This window comes from Pseudophryne corroboree, chromosome 5 (genome assembly GCF_028390025.1).
Source record: "Pseudophryne corroboree isolate aPseCor3 chromosome 5, aPseCor3.hap2, whole genome shotgun sequence".
NCBI classification, from domain to species: domain Eukaryota; kingdom Metazoa; phylum Chordata; class Amphibia; order Anura; family Myobatrachidae; genus Pseudophryne; species Pseudophryne corroboree.
Genome location: NC_086448.1, coordinates 775,476,930 through 775,492,129, shown reverse-complemented (window position 1 = coordinate 775,492,129; position 15,200 = coordinate 775,476,930). Strand labels below are relative to the sequence as shown.

At 46.2% G+C, this 15,200-nt stretch overlaps 1 pseudogene; it reads right to left on the bottom strand.

Moving 5' to 3' along the window:
• Positions 1-4,999: 4,999 nt before the first annotated feature.
• LOC134931212 (U2 spliceosomal RNA) lies at positions 5,000-5,104 on the bottom strand (annotated as a pseudogene).
• Positions 5,105-15,200: the final 10,096 nt, after the last annotated feature.

The following is a 15,200-nucleotide window of genomic DNA, read 5'->3' as shown; positions in this document are numbered from 1 at the left end:
CAACAACTGGGCCCAGGCACAGTCCCAAAACAGGTGCATAGATGTTTCCTCATTTATGATGCACCTGGGGCAATGTCTGTACCTGCACAGGTTCCGGGAGTGCATGAATGACCGGAGGGGCAAGCCCCCTTGGATGGCCATCCACGACAGGTCTTTGTGTCTGTTTGTGAGCCTTTTGGAGGCCACATTCTCCCAGACCTGTTTGGCAGTCGCTGAAGGGAGCCCCGGAATCGGCTCCAAATCGTCTTTAGCTCTGATGAGCTTGTAGATGGTCTTCGATTTCCATAAGTCAGGTTTAACTCCCTCCAGTTGGTGTTCCCTCACGAACTTGGACACGTCCAGGTAGAACCACGGAGTGTTCCAGTTGTAAGGGATGGAGCTGTCCCATTTGTCCCAGCCGAGGTTCCTCCAAAGAGGCAGGAGGAAGAAACGGGACATGGAGTTTCCTGCAGAATCGTTCACGTTCTCGTACATTGTCCTGCGGATGCAGTTACACACGAAGAAGGCTCGAAGCATGGTGGGGATATCGGGAATACCCTTTCCACCCTTGAGGGGCTCCTTGTACATAACTGACCGCTTTACTCTGTCCATTTTGGAGCCCCAGATGAAGTGAAACACTGCCCTCGTGATGGCCCTGCAGACGGTTGCCAGGGGTGGCCAGGCCTGCGCGGTGTACTGCAGAACGGGAAGAATCTCGTTGCGCAGCACAAGTGATTTCCCCTCGATGGTAAGATCTCTGAGGCTCCACAGTCCAATCTTTTGGCGAACAGTCGCCAGTCTCTCGTCCCAACATCTCAGGGCTGCACCCTCGCCGCCGAACCAGACTCCAAGGATCTTGATGAAGTCGGGCTTGATGGAAAAAGGAAATGGTGCAGAGGATGACAGGTGCCACTTTCCGAAGAGCATAGCCTCTGACTTCCCGCAGTTGACTTTAGCCCCTGAGGCTCGGCCGAAGTTCTCGCAGGTCTGGACGAGTGCTGTCACCGAACGATGATCCGCGCAGAAGACAGTGACGTCATCCATGTACAGCGAACACTTGGCCCCTCGTCGGTCACGACCCGGTGCGGCGATCCCTCTGATCTCTGGATTCCGTCTGATGCATACCGCCATGAGCTCTATAACACAAACAAAAAGAAGAGGTGAAAGAGGGCAGCCTTGTCTGACCCCGGACAAGATGGAAAAGGGGTCAGTCTTCCAGCCGTTCACCAGCACCGAGCTGTGGATATCAAGGTACATCAGGTTAACATACGTACAAAACATTTTACCGAGGCCAAATTTATGCAGAACCCTGCCCATCAGTTCATGTGAGACACGATCAAAGGCCTTCTCCTGGTCAAGGCTGACCAGGGCCGCGTGAACGTTCCGATCCTTGATGTAATGGACCGTGTCTCTGAGGAGGGCGAGGCTGTCTGCAATCCTGCGACCAGGGATGGCGCAGGTCTGGTCCGGGTGAATGATCTGTCCGATGACAGCCTTCAGCCTGTTGGCGAGCACCTTGGCGAGGATCTTGTAGTCCACGTTTAAGAGAGAGATGGGCCTCCAATTTTTCAGCTCACATCTCTCCCCCTTACGCTTATACAAGATCGTGATCATTCCCTCCCTCAGCGATGGGGGCATTTTGCCCTCCACCACCATCTCCCCGTACAGCTCGAGCAGGTCCGGTCCAATGAGGTCCCACAGCGCTACATAGAGCTCTGCTGGGAGACCATCACTGCCCGGGGTCCTGCCCTGCCTAAAGGATCTGGCGGCAGAGTGCAACTCCTCCAACGCCAAGGGAGCATCCAGGGCGGCTATGCCTGCAGGATCAATAGAATTAGTGATACCTGACAGGAACTTATCGGCCTCCTCGCTGTCTGTAGTCTTGGGGGAGTAGAGGTCGCTGTAATAGTCGCGGACGACTTTCATCACGCCCTCCTTCCCCTGTCTGGGGATGCCGGTCTCATCTCGCAGCTCAGTCAGGGGCGTGTGGCCAGAGTGGAGTTTCCTGAAAAAGAAAGAGTTACATTTCTCGTCCTTCTCGAGGTTCTCCACCTTGGAACGGAAGACGATACGTCTGGATTCCTCCTCAGAGTGCCTTTTCAGGCCCCCTTTGGTCTCATCCAGCTCGTCTCTCACGTCCCAGCCGCACCGTTGGAGGTCCAGCAGGGACTGCAGATGTCTTTGCAGCCTCTTGAAGTTCCTCTTTCGGTCGCACGCCTGTTGTCTCCCTTTAACCTGAAAGAAACTGCGAATGTTAGCCTTAGCATATTCCCACCAGTCGCTCATGCATTCAAAATAACATTTGTCATTTTTCCATGTGATGTAGGCATCCTTCAGCTCCGCCAGCACATCCTCTCTTTCCAGCAGGGCACAATTCAACTTCCAGGATCCTGGGCCAGGTGCGAAACCGCTACCCAGGACTCCTTGGAAGAGAATGGCCCTGTGGTCTGAGAAGAAGCAGGGGACCATGGAATGCCTGGTCTGCTTCACTGTTCTAGAGGTAAACACAAAGTCAATTCGGGAACGCACAGAGCCATCGGGGCGGCTCCATGTATAATTCACGGAGCCGGACCCCATGGAGCCCATAGCGTCCCGCAGTGATGCTTCGGTCACCATTTCTATGAGCAGTTTAGACGTCACATCAAGCTTGGTAGAGTTGCTGGTGCTGCGTCCATCCTCTTCCATGGTGCAGTTGAAGTCTCCTGCCATCACTACCGCCCTAGTGGTTGCGAGCTGCGGTCGCAGGGTCTGGAAAAGCTCCAAACGCTCATTCTTGAAAGGGGGGGCGTACACGCAGATAAGCCTAATAGGCTCACCTGCCCAGGAGCCGTCTACGATAAGCAATCTGCCGCAGACGAGCTCCTGAACAGAATCTAGCGTGAAGAGGCTTCCCCTAATGAGAATGGCGACCCCTGCAGACTTACACTCACCCCAACCGGACCAATAGGAGGCGCCGTGAGACCACTGCCTGCCCAGATGTTTGTAGGACTTGGAGAAAGGAAGAGAGCATTCCTGCAACATGTACACATCACATTTCTGGCTATCTAGGAAAGTAAACACAGACTTTCTTCTGAGCTTATCCTTAATACTCCTCACATTAATGGTGAAAATTGAAAATGACGCCATTAGTTGGGGAAAAAAGAGAGGTTAGGCAACAGTTCTACATTTACGTTACCACTCCGTCGGGCGGGGCTTCCTCGGCATCGGATGCCAGGGTCCCCTGCTCGGGTAGCGGCGAGTTGTCTCCCAGTATCTGGTCGAGTAAGGCGACAGCGTTGGCATCCAGCTCCTCCTCCTCCTCCCTGCTGATTGCCTCCGCCAGCTCCTCCATTTCTTCTTCCAGCGGGATCAGCTCGACCGCCAGTTTCTTAGAGGATTCGGAGTCCGCAGACGGGCTGTCGAGCTCCTTCCTCTTGCAGTTCCTCGTTTTCTCAGCACCTGCAGTTGGAGTAAGAGGGGAGGGGAGGGGGGGGAAATCTTCCTGGGAAGAAAGGTCAGGGGGGGCAGGGGTGGCTGGGTTGGGAGAGACAATGGGCTGGGTAGGAGAGTCGGAGGGGGGGTCAGGGAGGGTTGTGACAGTGGTAGGGATGGGAGTCACTGTCACAGGGGGTGGGCTGGTGGAGATGGGGAGGGAGGTGGTGAGGGAGGATGGGAGAGGGGTGGGGTTAGGTTTCTTACCCTCCTGCGGTTTCTTTTCCTTCTGCGTAGCAGAGGGCAGCAGCTTGAGGGCAGGGTTGGCACGTCCGGTCACCACAGCTGAGTAGGTTCTCGACCTACTCGGGCAGTCCCTGTAGACGTGGTCCACTTTGCCGCACAGGTTGCAGGTTTTCCTCGTGGGGCAGTCTTTTGTCTCATGGCTGGCCATGTGGCAATTCTTGCATGCCGGGACCTTGCAGTCCTTCATCACGTGGCCCGTCCCGCCGCACTTCCTGCAGTTGCGTGGCTGGTCGGCGTAGTGGAGAAGTCCTTGGGATCCCCCCAGGGAGAAGCACTGGGGGAGGTGCTTGACTCCTTCTGGGCACGAGGTGTCCTTCTGCAGGACGACGATCACCGCCCACTTTCCAGTCCAGAATCCGTTCCCGTCCAGAACCCTTGTGGGGTCTCTCTTGACGGCGCAGAAACGGCTGAGGAAGGTGACGATGTCTTTGATGGGCGTGTGCGGGTTCCGCATTGAGACCGTCACCCGCCTTTCCTCTCGTGAAATAGGGCAGTTGCCCACAAAGCGGGAGAAAGGGGATTCGGGTCTCGCTGATTTCACTGCCTCCCAGTACCTCTTGCAGATGGCAAGGGAGGCGAAGGTGATGTAAAAGATCCCCTTCAGGTAGTTCTGGATGCTGAGGGTTTCAGCGGTCGAGAAGCCCTGGTCCAGGATCATCTTCTTCCCAAAGGTCTCCACCGTCATGTCCGGCATCCGTCCGTCCACCTCCTTCAGCTTCATCACTACGGTATGCCTCATCCAGGGCTCCAGGGTCGGTTTGTCCTTGGTGCTCACCTGGGTGGGTGCCGCTGGCGGCGTTGCTGCAGGGGTTGTGGCGCTGGGTGCGGCCGATCCGGTGGGGGCTTTGGCGGTTTTTTTCGCCGTCTTGGCCTGGCTCTTCTTGGCGAGGGTGGCCGGAGTGGAGGCAGAGGCTGGGGCAGCTGGGGCTGGAGCAGCGGCGGCTGGGGCAGCGGTGGCCATACTCACGGCTCCTTTTGGCGTAGAAGGCGGGGCGGAGGATCAGCGCTGTCGTCGAGAGGAGGAGAGGCGGTCGGTCGCTTCAGAGGGCAGAGCCAGCAAGTCTAGCCCTCCAGTGCAGGTAGGGGGCGCTGCAGAGCTTCTCCAGCGAAGTCCCTTTTCTCCACGCAGTCTTGCTGGCGGAGGGGGGTATCTTCTCCAGAGGGCAGAGCAAACAAGTCTAACCCTCTGCTGTAGCTGGGGAGCGATGCAAATCTTCACCCTCTTCAAGCGATCTTCTCCTTCTCCTCGCAGTCTCGACTTTCGATTTTTCTGGCTTCTCGGCCCGGGTGCAGCTTAGCCCTGAGAAGGACAATTGTCGGTCCAAGAAACAAGGTAGCACCGTCAGTCAGCGTGAACTGATAAGAACAGATACTACACTTGATCTTAGCCAAAATGCCGAGAAGCGATGTTGGAGTATGATGGCAGATGTTCATCTTAACAGCCACACACTCTCCCCAATATGATAATGGTTTTCAGTCTCCTTATATGTCACTTTATATCATGAACATTAAGGGTTATGGAGAGTTTGGTCCCTTTTTCTAAATTGTTTTTTATATATACAATATATATATACTTTATTCATTTATAATGCTTACTATATGCTAATCAATATTTCTTGATTTCTGTATGTCAATTACGCATAAATAAAGTGCAAGCATTGTATCATTTAAAATCACAATGCATTATGGGTAAACTAATTTGCATATGCAAATTATGTTGAATGTAATGCAGTATGATAAAGTATATATATACATATATATATTATACATATATATATATATATATATATATATATACATGTATATATATATATATTTCTATATATATATATACACACACACATACACACACACACACAAACTGCTTATATATATTCAAACATACATATACAGTATGGCGGTGTGGATAATGAAATGGTTATCATTACTGCCTCACAGCACTGATTCCCACCATGGTCCTTACTGTGTGGAGTTTGTATATTCTCCTCATGTTCCCCTTTATAGTATATAATGTAATGAGCCTCCCCAGTGTTGGACTAGGGAATGAAAGGCCCACCGGCAGAATGCAGTGGCAGTGGCCCATGCTTAAGTGTGGGCATAGTTATCACAGTACAGATGGTGTAATGGTTAGTGTTGCTGCCTTGCATCCCTGAGGCACTGAGGTCATAGGTTCAATTCCCACCATGGACCTCAGTGTGTGGAATTTATACATAATGCTCTTCCATGGGTATTCCAGTTTACTGGTAGGTTGTCTCCCAACAAAAACGTAGCACCTAGTGTGTACATGGGCAGACTAACTGAGCTGCCAAGTGGTTCTTATCTGCTGTTACAATTAGAGAATGCATGTTATGAGACTCTTGATAAATATATATAGTAAATTCTATAGAGCAGTGGTTCACAAACTTTTTTGAATCCCGGCGCCCTAGAGTATTAGAATTTTTAAAAATTTTTACTGCACCCCTTGGCCAAAAGTTTCTTATTGAGAAATGTAGACAGAAATATTACATTAAGTAAATTGTGTTTATATGTCATCCTCAGGTTCCAATGTGTGGTGAAGGACAAGATTTGCTTCTGTTTGTCCACATATTTTATGATTGACAGCCACCAGCACTGGTTTGCCTATGAAATTGACCATAAATAATTTTAATTGGTCATGGACCACTAATCCAAGGCACCCCTGCAAGTGTCCCAAGACACCCCAGGGTGCCATGCACACAGTGTGAGAACCACTGCTATATAGTATAGTAGAAAATACACCATAGTCATTTGCAGTATAATGTAACATATGTATAATGTAAGTTCACAGTCTGGAACCTGATCCCAAGAGTCTAGGGTGGGCCCCACTGCGGGTTTCCCCTGTACACCTGAGGGCAAGTCCAACCCTAACCCGGCCTCCTGTATAGAATGCAATGTCTCCCCTCATGGACTCTGAGCCAATAAAGCAATATGTAGCAACACTGAATGAACACCCTAATAAAAGTAAAAGCTGTTTAAGTGAGAAACGCATTTTCATTTTTTTACGATTTATTATTTTTTCCCCAACCCTGGTCTTCCAAAGGGAAGATTTAAAACAAAAAAAAATCTTCCAAAGGGAAGATTTAAAACAAAAAAAAAAAAGGGTAGGGAGGGGGACTTGGAACCATCACCTGATGGTGGAGTATGATGGCAGATGTTCATCTTAACAGCCACACACCCTCCCCAATATGATAATGGTTTTCAGTCTCCTTATATGTCACTTTATATCATGAACATTAAGGGTTATGGAGAGTTTGGTCCCTTTTTCTAAATTGTTTTTTATATATACAATATATATATACTTTATTCATTTATAATGCTTACTATATGCTAATCAATATTTCTTGATTTCTGTATGTCAATTACGCATAAATAAAGTGCAAGCATTGTATCATTTAAAATCACAATGCATTATGGGTAAACTAATTTGCATATGCAAATTATGTTGAATGTAATGCAGTATGATAAAGTATATATATACATATATATATTATACATATATATATATATATATACATGTATATATATATTTCTATATATATACACACACACACACACACACACACACACACACACACACACACACACACAAACTGCTTATATATATTCAAACATACATATACAGTATGGCGGTGTGGATAATGAAATGGTTATCATTACTGCCTCACAGCACTGATTCCCACCATGGTCCTAACTGTGTGGAGTTTGTATATTCTCCTCATGTTCCCCTTTATAGTTTATAATGTAATGAGCCTCCCCAGTGTTGGACTAGGGAATGAAAGGCCCACCGGCAGAATGCAGTGGCAGTGGCCCATGCTTAAGTGTGGGCATAGTTATCACAGTACAGATGGTGTAATGGTTAGTGTTGCTGCCTTGCATCCCTGAGGCACTAAGGTCATAGGTTCAATTCCCACCATGGACCTCAATGTGTGGAATTTATACATAATGCTCTTCCATGGGTATTCCAGTTTCCTGGTAGGTTGTCTCCCAACAAAAACGTAGCACCTAGTGTGTACATGGGCAGACTAACTGAGCCGCCAAGTGCTTCTTATCTGCTGTTACAATTAGAGAATGCATGTTATGAGCCTCTTGATAAATATATATAGTAAATTCTATAGAGCAGTGGTTCACAAACTTTTTTGAATCCCGGCGCCCTAGAGTATTAGAATTTTTAAAAAAATTTACGGCACCCCTTGGCCAAAAGTTTCTTATTGAGAAATGTAGACAGAAATATTACATTAAGTAAATTGTGTTTATATGTCATCCTCAGGTTCCAATGTGTGGTGAAGGACAAGATTTGCTTCTGTTTGTCCACATATTTTATGATTGACAGCCACCAGCACTGGTTTGCCTATGACATTGACCTTAAATAATTTTAATTGGTCGTGGACCACTAATCCAAGGCACCCCTGCAAGTGTCCCAAGACACCCCAGGGTGCCATGCACACAGTGTGAGAACCACTGCTATATAGTATAGTAGAAAATACACCATAGTCATCTGCAGTATAATGTAACATATGTATAATGTAAGTTCACAGTCTGGAACCTGATCCCAAGAGTCTAGGGTGGGCCCCACTGCGGGTTTCCCCTGTACACCTGAGGGCAAGTCCAACACTAACCCGGCCTCCTGTATAGAATGCAATGTCTCCCCTCATGGACTCTGAGCCAATAAAGCAATATGTAGCAACACTGAATGAACACCCTAATAAAAGTAAAAGCTGTTTAAGTGAGAAACGCATTTTCATTTTTTTACGATTTATTATTTTTTCCCCAACCCTGGTCTTCCAAAGGGAAGATTTAAAACAAAAAAAAATCTTCCAAAGGGAAGATTTAAAACAAACAAAAAAAAAGGTAGGGAGGGGGACTTGGAGCCATCACCTGATGGTGGAGTATGATGGCAGATGTTCATCTTAACAGCCACACACCCTCCCCAATATGATAATGGTTTTCAGTCTCCTTATATGTCACTTTATATCATGAACATTAAGGGTTATGGAGAGTTTGGTCCCTTTTTCTAAATTGTTTTTTATATATACAATATATATATACTTTATTCATTTATAATGCTTACTATATGCTAATCAATATTTCTTGATTTCTGTATGTCAATTACGCATAAATAAAGTGCAAGCATTGTATCATTTAAAATCACAATGCATTATGGGTTAACTAATTTGCATATGCAAATTATGTTGAATGTAATGCAGTATGATAAAGTATATATATACATATATATATTATACATATATATATATATATATATATATACATGTATATATATATTTCTATATATATACACACACACACACACACACACACACACACACACACACACACACACACACACACAAACTGCTTATATATATTCAAACATACATATACAGTATGGCGGTGTGGATAATGAAATGGTTATCATTACTGCCTCACAGCACTGATTCCCACCATGGTCCTAACTGTGTGGAGTTTGTATATTCTCCTCATGTTCCCCTTTATAGTATATAATGTAATGAGCCTCCCCAGTGTTGGACTAGGGAATGAAAGGCCCACCGGCAGAATGCAGTGGCAGTGGCCCATGCTTAAGTGTGGGCATAGTTATCACAGTACAGATGGTGTAATGGTTAGTGTTGCTGCCTTGCATCCCTGAGGCACTAAGGTCATAGGTTCAATTCCCACCATGGACCTCAATGTGTGGAATTTATACATAATGCTCTTCCATGGGTATTCCAGTTTCCTGGTAGGTTGTCTCCCAACAAAAACGTAGCACCTAGTGTGTACATGGGCAGACTAACTGAGCCGTCAAGTGCTTCTTATCTGCTGTTACAATTAGAGAATGCATGTTATGAGCCTCTTGATAAATATATATAGTAAATTCTATAGAGCAGTGGTTCACAAACTTTTTTGAATCCCGGCGCCCTAGAGTATTAGAATTTTTAAAAAAATTTACGGCACCCCTTGGCCAAAAGTTTCTTATTGAGAAATGTAGACAGAAATATTACATTAAGTAAATTGTGTTTATATGTCATCCTCAGGTTCCAATGTGTGGTGAAGGACAAGATTTGCTTCTGTTTGTCCACATATTTTATGATTGACAGCCACCAGCACTGGTTTGCCTATGACATTGACCATAAATAATTTTAATTGGTCATGGACCACTAATCCAAGGCACCCCTGCAAGTGTCCCAAGACACCCCAGGGTGCCATGCACACAGTGTGAGAACCACTGCTATATAGTATAGTAGAAAATACACCATAGTCATCTGCAGTATAATGTAACATATGTATAATGTAAGTTCACAGTCTGGAACCTGATCCCAAGAGTCTAGGGTGGGCCCCACTGCGGGTTTCCCCTGTACACCTGAGGGCAAGTCCAACCCTAACCCGGCCTCCTGTATAGAATGCAATGTCTCCTCTCATGGACTCTGAGCCAATAAAGCAATATGTAGCAACACTAAATGAACACCCTAATAAAAGTAAAAGCTGTTTAAGTGAGAAACGCATTTTCATTTTTTTACGATTTATTATTTTTTCCCCAACCCCGGTCTTCCAAAGGGAAGATTTAAAACAAAAAAAAATCTTCCAAAGGAAAGATTTAAAACAAACAAAAAAAAAGGTAGGGAGGGGGACTTGGAGCCATCACCTGATGGTGGAGTATGATGGCAGATGTTCATCTTAACAGCCACACACTCTCCCCAATATGATAATGGTTTTCAGTCTCCTTATATGTCACTTTATATCATGAACATTAAGGGTTATGGAGAGTTTGGTCCCTTTTTCTAAATTGTTTTTTATATATACAATATATATATATACTTTATTCATTTATAATGCTTACTATATGCTAATCAATATTTCTTGATTTCTGTATGTCAATTACGCATAAATAAAGTGCAAGCATTGTATCATTTAAAATCACAATGCATTATGGGTAAACTAATTTGCATATGCAAATTATGTTGAATGTAATGCAGTATGATAAAGTATATATATACATATATATATTATACATATATATATATATATATATATACATGTATATATATATATATATATATTTCTATATATATATATATATATATATACACATACACACACACACACACACACACACACACACACACACACACACACTGCTTATATATATTCAAACATACATATACAGTATGGCGGTGTGGATAATGAAATGGTTATCATTACTGCCTCACAGCACTGATTCCCACCATGGTCCTTACTGTGTGGAGTTTGTATATTCTCCTCATGTTCCCCTTTATAGTATATAATGTAATGAGCCTCCCCAGTGTTGGACTAGGGAATGAAAGGCCCACCGGCAGAATGCAGTGGCAGTGGCCCATGCTTAAGTGTGGGCATAGTTATCACAGTACAGATGGTGTAATGGTTAGTGTTGCTGCCTTGCATCCCTGAGGCACTAAGGTCATAGGTTCAATTCCCACCATGGACCTCAGTGTGTGGAATTTATACATAATGCTCTTCCATGGGTATTCCAGTTTCCTGGTAGGTTGTCTCCCAACAAAAACGTAGCACCTAGTGTGTACATGGGCAGACTAACTGAGCCGCCAAGTGGTTCTTATCTGCTGTTACAATTAGAGAATGCATGTTATGAGCCTCTTGATAAATATATATAGTAAATTCTATAGACCAGTGGTTCACAAACTTTTTTGAATCCCGGCGCCCTAGAGAATTAGAATTTTTAAAAATTTTTACGGCATCCCTTGGCCAAAAGTTTCTTATTGAGAAATGTAGACAGAAATATTACATTAAGTAAATTGTGTTTATATGTCATCCTCAGGTTCCAATGTGTGGTGAAGGACAAGATTTGCTTCTGTTTGTCCACATATTTTATGATTGACAGCCACCAGCACTGGTTTGCCTATGACATTGACCATACATAATTTTAATTGGTCATGGACCACTAATCCAAGGCACCCCTGCAAGTGTCCCAAGACACCCCAGGGTGCCATGCACACAGTGTGAGAACCACTGCTATATAGTATAGTAGAAAATACACCATAGTCATCTGCAGTATAATGTAACATATGTATAATGTAAGTTCACAGTCTGGAACCTGATCCCAAGAGTCTAGGGTGGGCCCCACTGCGGGTTTCCCCTGTACACCTGAGGGCAAGTCCAACCCTAACCCGGCCTCCTGTATAGAATGCAATGTCTCCCCTCATGGACTCTGAGCCAATAAAGCAATATGTAGCAACACTGAATGAACACCCTAATAAAAGTAAAAGCTGTTTAAGTGAGAAACGCATTTTCATTTTTTTACGATTTATTATTTTTTCCCCAACCCCGGTCTTCCAAAGGGAAGATTTAAAACAAAAACAAAATCTTCCAAAGGGAAGATTTAAAACAAACAAAAAAAAAAGGTAGGGAGGGGGACCTCCTGATGGTGGAGTATGATGGCAGATCTTTATTGGCATAAAGTAGCAAAAAACAGACGGGTACATTTGACAAACATAAGTGCCGTGTCGCAGCACAGGCCAAAACACAGCACAGATGCAGACTGTATAGTGCAGTCGAAGAACTACGGCGCAGGCCTGTAGCCTACACTGTAGTTCTCAGGCTGCACTATGCATTTAAACGATACAATAACACAACAGTTAATAAGGCTATGGGTGTGGAGGGTAGGAGGGTGAGGGAGGGTGAGTCACATGCCCGAAGCTTTATTGAAGGACAGACACATATAAGGGGAGGGGCAATAAATAGAAATGACATCAATAAAACAACAGACATTGTGAGTGAGGGGGAAGGGGCCACGGTCCCAAAGTCTCATTATTCAGTTCAAACAAGGGGAGAGGGGCAGAAAAAGGGGGGCTTTAGTCCTCTTCTTCCTCAGGGCTGTCCATGGTGGAATAGTCTCTGAGCAGGCTGTGGACCAGCCTGCAACAGTCCTGGATAGACATCCTCTCCCTCCGCAGAATGAGGCGGTTCCTGGCTAGCCACGAAGCGTCCCTAACACTGTTCATAAGGCGCCAGGCTTCCTGGATCGCCCCAACGGTGTGGGTGCCAGGGAATAGTCTGTAGAGTACCGAGTGGTACGTGAGACAGTTCCTTGGCACAGAGTTTTTCAGTTCGTTTTCCAGGGCGTCCAACAACAACTGGGCCCAGGCACAGTCCCAAAACAGGTGCATAGATGTTTCCTCATGTATGATGCACCTGGGGCAATGTCTGTACCTGCACAGGTTCCGGGAGTGCATGAATGACCGGAGGGGCAAACCCCCTTGGATGGCCATCCACGACAGGTCTTTGTGTCTGTTTGTGAGCCTTTTGGAGGCCACATTCTCCCAGACCTGTTTGGCAGTCGCTGAAGGGAGCCCAGGAATCGGCTCCAGATCGTCTTTAGCTCTGATGAGCTTGTAGATGGTCTTCGGTTTCCATAAGTCAGGTTTAACTCCCTCCAGTTGGTGTTCCCTCACGAACTTGGACACGTCCAGGTAGAACCACGGAGTGTTCCAGTTGTAAGGGATGGAGCTGTCCCATTTGTCCCAGCCGAGATTCCTCCAAAGAGGCAGGAGGAAGAAACGGGACATGGAGTTTCCTGCAGAATCGTTCAAGTTCTCGTACATTGTCCTTCGGATGCAGTTACAGACGAAGAAGGCTCGAAGCATGGTGGGGATATCAGGGATACCCTTTCCACCCTTGAGGGGCTCCTTGTACATAACTGCACGCTTTACTCTGTCCATCTTGGAGCCCCAGATGAAGTGAAACACTGCCCTTGTGATGGCCCTGCAGACGGTTGCCAGAGGTGCAAATACAGAAAAGAAATGGTACTTTCAAATGAGCGCAGTGAGTATTAGAGTGCTGCCCAGGTTCAAAAACAAAGGAGATAAACACAAATCTCCAACATTAGATTCAAGAAAAAGAGTGGTATTGAACCCCTGGCGCACTATATAACTAGATGCTATTTCTATTGTTGAATAAATGGAATGAATATGTTGGTTGTAACACAACACTGACGATATTTATTAAAATACAATCCCCAGCTGGGAATGAATAAAAACAAACAAGTATTGAACATATACACACAAATGTGGTAGATGGGAAGGAACCCAGTGCTTTCATAAAGTGCTTTCCGTGCTTAAAGTCCTTCTTAATTATAGAAGAAATCTCTCACCATATTGCATAGCCGCGGTGGGCTAGCTTTTTGAAGAGATAGCTATGGTCCTAGGCTGAAATGCCCAGCACCACCGCAGCAAGCGTGTCAGCTTCCTAGTCACTGGTTCCCCGATCTCCACCACTTCTGTCCTTTATCCAAATTTGGATAAAGGACAGAAGTGGTGGAGATCGGGGAACCAGTGACTAGGAAGCTGACACGCTTGCTGCGGTGGTGCTGGGCATTTCAGCCTAGGACCATAGCTATCTCTTCAAAAAGCTAGCCCACCGCGGCTATGCAATATGGTGAGAGATTTCTTCTATAATTAAGAAGGACTTTAAGCACGGAAAGCACTTTATGAAAGCACTGGGTTCCTTCCCATCTACCACATTTGTGTGTATATGTTCAATACTTGTTTGTTTTTATTCATTCCCAGCTGGGGATTGTATTTTAATAAAGGTTGCCAGAGGTGGCCAGGCCTGCGCGGTGTACTGCAGAACGGGAAGGATCTCGTTGCGCAGCACAAGTGATTTCCCCTCGATGGTAAGTTCTCTGAGGCTCCACAATCCAATCTTTTGTCGAACAGTCGCCAGTCTCTCTTCCCAACATCTCAGGGCTGCACCCTCACCGCCGAACCAGACTCCCAGGATCTTGATGAAGTCGGGCTTGATGGCAAAAGGAAATGGTGCAGAGGATGACAGGTGCCACTTTCCGAAGAGCATAGCCTCTGACTTCCCGCAGTTGACTTTAGCCCCTGAGGCTCGGCCGAAGTTCTCGCAGGTCTGGACGAGTGCTGTCACCGAACGCTGGTCTGCGCAGAAGACAGTGACGTCATCCATGTACAGCGAACACTTGGCCTCTCGTCGGTCACGACCCGGTGCGGCGATCCCTCTGATCTCTGGATTCCGTCTGATGCATACAGCCATAAGCTCTATAACACAAACAAAAAGAAGAGGTGAAAGAGGGCAGCCTTGTCTGACCCCGGACAAGATGGAAAAGGGGTCAGTCTTCCAGCCGTTCACCAGCACCGAGCTGTGGATATCAAGGTACATCAGGTTAACATACGTACAAAACATTTTACCGAGGCCAAATTTATGCAGAACCCTGCCCATCAGCTCATGTGAGACACGATCAAAGGCCTTCTCCTGGTCAAGGCTGACCAGGGCCGCGTGAACGTTCCGATCCTTGATGTAATGGACCGTGTCTCTGAGGAGGGCGAGGCTGTCTGCAATCCTGCGACCAGGAATGGCGCAGGTCTGGTCCGGGTGAATGATCTGTCCGATGACAGCCTTCAGCCTGTTGGCGAGCACCTTGGCGAGGATCTTGTAGTCCACGTTTAAGAGAGAGATAGGCCTCCAATTTTTCAGCTCACATC